The 7400-nt window shown below is 46.4% G+C and overlaps 1 pseudogene; it reads right to left on the bottom strand.

Moving 5' to 3' along the window:
- Positions 1–379: 379 nt before the first annotated feature.
- LOC109748637 (uncharacterized) lies at positions 380–1479 on the bottom strand (annotated as a pseudogene).
- Between the last annotated feature and the right edge of the window lie 5921 nt (positions 1480–7400).

Here is a 7400-nt window from a genome sequence, read left to right as displayed (position 1 = left end):
TGACGCAGACTGAATGGCTTACGAGAGAAGCCATCCGAGTAGCTTGCTGAGGAAGACTTGTTAACTTCTGCTCAATCTTTTGTCTGTGTATCATGCATAAGAAGGCTCTATAGCTTACACATGAAACTTGGTCTGATTATTGTGCTGGAGAAGCCCGAGTTCCATACTTGAGAAGCTTCTCCTCGGGTTTGCTTGTTGAGAAAAATCCATTTTCATCTGTCAAAAGTTTTTACCGAGGTATCTTGCTGAGAAAAACCGGGTATCTTGGGCTGGAAATTGTTCACATATCATGCTGAGGAAAATTGAGGAGCCTTGCATCATAAATTTCTCCTGATAACGTGTGGAAGAAGACTGAGTTTCTTAGATCCAAAGCTTCATACTAATATGCAGACTGAAAAGATCATTAAAAAAGCATGAGCCGTTATTAAAACATTATAAAGTTGATGATTCCCACCAAGAATTTGATCGCCGGGTCGGGCTAATTCCATACGAATCAGTACGGAGAAGCATGTGCCCATCACTCCTGCAATGGCACCGAAGATGAAATAGAGAGTCCCAATATCCTTGTGGTTAGTAGAGAAGAGCCATCGAACCATATTTGTCATTTTTTATTTGAGAAATGAAAACTTTCCTTATCAAAGAGGGGCCGGGGGGCTGGAAGAGAAAAGAAAGAGGGGCCCTCCCGGGGGCTGGAAGAGAAAAGAATCAGAATTACTGAGCTACCCTGCTTTTTTTCTAATTCCCTTCTAAGATCCTCCGACTTAAACAAGTCGAGAGCATGCTCGTGCTTAGCTCTTTCGAGACTTGCCTTGCTCTTGGGATTTCTTCCCATCGGATCCTCTGTTCCACTTCCAGGCACCTCCTTGCGGAGCTTTCCGCCTCAAGGAGATCCCGGTTGTGGGAAACAACATCTCTAAAGAAAACAGATCCTCCATCATTCTCCCGCAGATCTTGATAAGACGCTTGGAGAATAGTGAAAGAATCAGTTGCGTGAATATGGTCCAGATAGGAACGAAGTGCTTCATCGACCAAGTAGGGCTCGATCGGTAGATAAGGCCCTATTCTTTGATAAAGTGCCACAAATTCCTGAATGACATCTTGTCGCATACTAGACAGCTTCCATTAGGAAGAGCTTAAGCCGTCCAGGTATGTCCTCCAGAGGGGTATTGTGATTAAGATCGTTCTGAATGAACGTAACCCATCCAGGATCCTGCTCGTAAAGGCTCAGATAGAAGTTTAGCCCTGCTAAATGAGCTAGAGCTTGGGGATCCTGAATCTCTGGAGGAAGAGTAATAATGAAGGAGGCTCCGAAAAGATTGCAAATTGGGAGAAGAATAATCGAAATAAAACGCACTATAAATAAAAATAGACAAATAGAAAATAATAAAAAATCGTATATATAAGGAAACTTAATACAAAAGTGCAAATAGAAAGCAGTAAACCTACTAGTGGAGAAGAGCCAAGAACCATATTTGTCATTTTTATTTGAGAAATGAAAACTTTCCTTATCAAAGAGGGGCCGGGGGCTGGAAGAGAAGAACTTGAATACTAAACGCTGGAAGAGAAGAACCTTAATACTAAACCAAGTTTTGGGAACTTCTTGGTGACTTGATTGGTTCCCTTCCCCCAATTTGCAAAGGATGATTCCCGTGAAGGTGATCTCAGGCATGATAGTTTCAATTTCTTTTGGAAAGCAAGTGCGGCTCAGTCATAAGTGTTAGTAATAGCATGAAGTAAGTTGTCGGTAGCCGGCATTAGGTAAAAGGAAAAGCTTCTCAAAAGCATCCAGAAATACCATAGAATGGTGATCGAGATCCTACACACACACCCATAATATTCGGTGGCTGATTATTTGCATGAGAAAATTTGTTTGACTGTCTTCCTTGAGCATATCACATCCTGAATTCATTTTGGATGATAACATATTTCAAGCATCATGCATTGCTGAGCCAAAATTTTGTATATGATCCATACCTTTGACTGAAAATATATCGTTGATCTTGTACCTGACTTGGCTTGCTGCTGACTTGATCATTACAGCTGTGAGGAATTTGTACTGATGTAGACTTGAGTTATCCGTACTGTTGTGAGGAGTGCCCACTAATGCAAAATTGATTATCAGCCTCAAGATCAGATCTTCCCCATTTCACTGCAGTCGGCTGAGAATTCCATTCTGTTTAGCTGAGTTTCCAAATATTTAAAATTCTTGTTGCTTCTTCAAATCCGATGTTGGTTGATGAGCAACTCTTTATAGGGGAAAAATAATGTAGCACCGGGGCCCAAAAAGAAAGAAGCAAAAGAAAACTCACTAAACAAAAGCACACAATAACAAACAATACACACTCAAACAAAGTCACATAATACTGCTAGTCACACAATATGTATGCCTACTTAAGCACACAAATCTCGCGGGATCTCCGGTTCTACGATCTAGCATGCTGTGACGATGTGCACGAGGACGAATAAATGTGTGGAAGAATTGGTGTAAACAGCGCTACACCAAGTGCTAGCTTAGCCGGGCAGCAACCTGGACTAGCTCGGAGGCGAGGACGCACTCGGTAATCATGTAGTGGGACACGAAGGTCGCAACCACATTATTATCAAGTGGACGGGAAAAGATCCGTACTCGTCCAAGAAATAGGATAGCGGGGAAAAACTGAGGCTGCTGACATTGCCCTTTCTTGATAACTAAGATCATTAAGGGTGGCCAACTTGAAAAAATGAAAGAGCGATTCGGGATAGAAGCATGTCCATCACCGAAACGATAGGCGGGGCTGAAAGAAGGATATCGGCGAGATACCTGAGCACCATTTTTGCAAACAGTGTCGGGATCACTTGGCATCACTCTGCTGGGACAGAAATGACACCAAGCACCGAAAAACGAGCAAGAAAAGAAAACTGGAGAAATGCAAAGGCTGAGCTGTAGTGGATCCGAACTGATGCCATCTACACTCACCAGATAAACCGTTAGCAACAACTACTAAGGCTATATGCATGCTATGCAACAAACAAATGCAGCAACCAAATGCAATAAATAAGCCGGACTTTAAACTACTGATTTCTACCAGTTTCTACCACTCGCGCTGACTAGGGCGTCCTACAGCCAGACCTGCTCTGATACCAAGCCTGTGGCACCCTGGCTCAAAGAAAACCGGAACGCCCCGTATTCCAGCCAAGAGATCGAGGAGAAGTCTTCTGGAATACGGCACTGCTTAGCATAGAACAAATCAACTTTCTATTATTACACGAATATGAATACAAGGTCTTCGATATTACAATGAATAACATCGGCACGACGACACTACGCCATCCTCAGTTGCTCTATGCAAGCAGCAGAACAACACGATGCAGCGGAATAATTCTAGCAGCAGAACAACGACGATGGTGGTGAACTCCACTCCGCAGGGACTCTGGCTGGAACGCTTATCCTAGCTCGCAAACAAGGAATCCACGGCAAACAAGCAATCAAATCCGGCATGACCTGCAAACTAGCATGACACGCCAGGTCAGTACATTGAATGTACTTGCAAGCTCACAATAACCAGAAGCATTCAACACAAACAACAGCATGGCAATTACAGGTTAAGCAGGAATTATCATGAGATCATCAGAATAACATGGCTTGAACAACATAAACATGATACAACTAGGACAATATGAGCATGGCATGAACATATAAATCTGATGATACTAGCATGCAACATGATGACACTATATGCACCACTTATTCTGCTCGGGTTACCTCGTAACCATCACATGCATTACTTACCAACCTCGGACATCACACGATCATCTCAGGATCAAATCAAGCTTGGTATAAACAATACCGTAGTGACCATTAAATGACCACAAGAGCTTGATCTTTACCCACGATTCTCGCACAACATCACGAATATCCAACAACTCGGTATCCTCGATACCACGGTGATCATTCACGGATCACAAACGGAACCACTCTTGGCTCAACGGGTTACCTCGTAACCAAACGGTGATCATTCACGGATCACATAACCAACTCATCTCATCATCGAACCAGGGTTGTTATTAATCAGTTTATTATTATTACTGTTGACCCATAGTGTGACCAACTACGAACTGGGCCCTTATCCATGGGCGCGGCTATCGATAGATTTAATATACACTCTGTAGAGGTTAGCACACTGTACCCACACCACGGAACCCATGGCCTCGCACTCCCATTCGGATGGACCAACGGCGTTCCGACAAAACCGATCTACTGCCATGACACTCTCCCGGCCACTCCGACTCACTCCCCACTGGGCTAAGTCCCGGGTGGCCCCGTGCCTACCAAAGACACCAACGACCACCGTCGTGGCAAAACATAAACGGTCCCAAACGGGGACAAGGTACCATAACAACAACAACGGGCACACAAGGCTTATGTCTGCCTACCTGATCAGGGTAGCGCACGCCCATAACCTTCCCTCGTTGGAGGCACCGGCGAGAGGTATGACAATAGACCCAGTTAGGACCTTCCCAAAAAGGCAAGCGTGGTTGTACTGGTCAGCTCGATATGGTGGCACCATGACTCAGCCAACAGTTGTTCAAGTTCAATTTAATCTGGTTAAACTTGAATGCAAATATGCTGAGCCATGATAAAATAACATGATGCAATTACAATGCATGAGCATGACATCACATAAGCATGAGGGTACAACATAACTATCAACCATATCGACATGAATCATATCCAACTGAGCAGGGCATACTGACGAGCATGAATATTTCAAGTACAACACTACTCATATTATAACATGACCATTATCATCAACAATATGTACCATGCAAGAACACATCAATAACATAACCGAGTAAACACTTAATCAACTAACAACATGGAACAATGCATATCACCGGTACTCGGTAACCGACGACAGTCATGCACCGGAGATCATGACCAACCCAACATGTACTGCTGCCAAACATGACCAACATGAAAGTAATACTAGCAGGAAGAACATGATAACAGAGTGCTTGAAAACATAGCATGACGGTAACCACCGATCCATAAGCATAACCGAAATAACGACAGCAGTAGCAAAACAAACATACAGTTATTAAAGATTCAAGTTGAAAACCAATGCTACTGCATGGCTATCATGCAAATGGTGGTTGTGGCTTGCCTGGGGGTAAAGGGTACACTAGGGAGAAGTGCAGAAATATCGCAGAAAGATTCGCTGGAAACACTTCTCTCTCGAAAGGGGTCGTTAGGGGCAAGGGCAAAATGGTCATTCAATATGTTAACACATGGGGAAAATGATACCAATAGAACGGGGTCGACGAAACAAAGAAGTGGGCTTTGGAATCACCTCATTTGGAGTTGTGAGTAAAAAGTTATCAAGTGTTTTCTGCCAGGGACCTATTTGCAAAGAAAAACTTCACAATCTGGGCCTGGACAGAAAAATAGAAAACGTCTTTAGATAAATGTGCTTTCAGGAAGAGAAAGCGTACTCCAGGCCGAAGAAGAAATGGAATGCGTTTTTGAGAGGCGAAAGCGTATTCACAGAAATACGTTTTCACTTAAAACATGCGGGCCCGGGGCTGGTTAGTGATGTGAGACTTACGGGTGGGGCCGGCCACTTATCCACGGGGCAGGGCGGGGTCAACGCCGGGTGGCTGACGAGGGGGTCCCATGCGCTGGTGGGGCCCGCCCGGCCGGTCGTCGCCTTCAACCTCGCCCGCACCCGCGAGGCAAAGGCACGGCCGACGCCCGACGGCTACTGCGGGCAGCTCCGGCCACCTCCCGCGCCGTGCCACCTACCGGAGTGCTTAGCGGGATGAGCCGCATCTCCCTAGACCCTTGGTTTTCGCCGGAGGGGTCAGGGTCGAGCAGGGCTCCCGCGGCGGCGGACGACGGCGGCGGGCGATGATGGAGCTCGCGGACAGAGGCCACCGGAGGCGAGGGGAAGTTGCTGGGGAGGTTCGATGGTGACTGGGTGGAGCTATGGTGGAGGAGGAAGGAGAAGAAGAGCTGGGCCTTGAACGAATTTAGGGGAGTGGCCGCGGAGGCCATGGCGGCGATGGGGGTCGAGGAGAGCTGCTCGAGCTCGGGCTAGTGGCTGGGCGTGGTCCTGGGGGTGTGGTGAGGAGGATGGAGAGGAGAGATGCAGCCGGGGCGGCCTTATATAGGCCGGGGAGGAGGAGGCGAGTTGGCGTCTCCGCGGGCGCGTGTCCGGCGTCGCGGACGCGTGCCCACGCTCGCGAGCTCAGAGATAGACGACGTAGGAGGAGTAGTGGAGGCTCTCACGGGGCAGAGGAGGCCAAGGGACGCAGGGAGAAGCGGTTGAGGAGGAAGACGACGGTCGGCGCACTGTGCTCTCGCGGGCGTTCGGCGGCGAGCGTCGGTGAGGAAGCGGACGGAGGGGGAGAGGGGTCCAGGGGAACGGCGACGACGCGGGCTAGCTGCTGGACACGCTCGTGCTCGCTGAGACGCCGAGCAGAGGAGGGGCCCGAGCAAGATGACGCTCTGGACGCGGTCAGTGCGTGCCAAAACGGTGGTCACCGCGTGAGCTGGCGAGGAGAAGGTGCCAAAGGTCTGCAAACGTTGTCTAGTGGTAAGTTCTTCCAGGGTAGGTTTCAACTGCGGTGGTAGATCGATGAAAAGCTCTGTGGTTAAATGGTAATCATCCTCTGAAGTTTACTGCAGTAAACTTGAACGTGCACTGGTGATCAACAGGAAAGTGATTGGGCCAAATGGATTTGTTTGGGGTGATTATTTTAGGAAGGACTATAATCCTGGAGAGTTTAAGGAGAAATGGACCAAGGATTAATATAGTTGCTTCACAACTACATATTTGGTCCAGAAACTTGATCATGATGGTTCACTCACATGGTGATGCCACTTGGGCTCCAATTTGGCATAGGATGATGATTTGGTCATACAATGATGCTGTAAAATTTCATAGCAATTGGATTTACCAAAATGGTACTTGCTTCACAAACATCCTTGCTGAGTAGAAACTTGCAATAATTTTGGAGAGATATTGGCTAAGGTAAATGGTGCCAAATTTGGTGGAGAGATGTTATAAGGGTAGAAGCACAATCTGGTAATTTATCAGGATTTTTGAAGCAATATAAAATGCACTTGCTTCACAACCTGAAAATATTGCCAGAATCAAAGATTTGGTCCTGTGCTCACATAGATAATTGGATGGGGCTGAAATTTGGAGGGGTGTGCTAATATGACCACATGCAGGAGTGTGCAAAATTCCAACTCATTTGGATAACCCTAGCTTGCACTTCCTTCACAAAGCTTCTATTTGGACAGAAACTTTGAAAAATCACAAAGGAAGATTGGCTAGGCAAATAAAGTTGAATTTTGGCATGAGACAATCATTTGGACATAAAAGAATTCCGAACAAGTTTGGGAGCAAACAAGA

The sequence above is a fragment of the Aegilops tauschii genome, chromosome 5 (assembly GCF_002575655.3).
Source record: "Aegilops tauschii subsp. strangulata cultivar AL8/78 chromosome 5, Aet v6.0, whole genome shotgun sequence".
NCBI lineage: Eukaryota > Viridiplantae > Streptophyta > Magnoliopsida > Poales > Poaceae > Aegilops > Aegilops tauschii.
The sequence above is the reverse complement of the archived record's forward strand: the minus strand, read 5'-3'. Positions and strand labels throughout refer to the sequence as shown.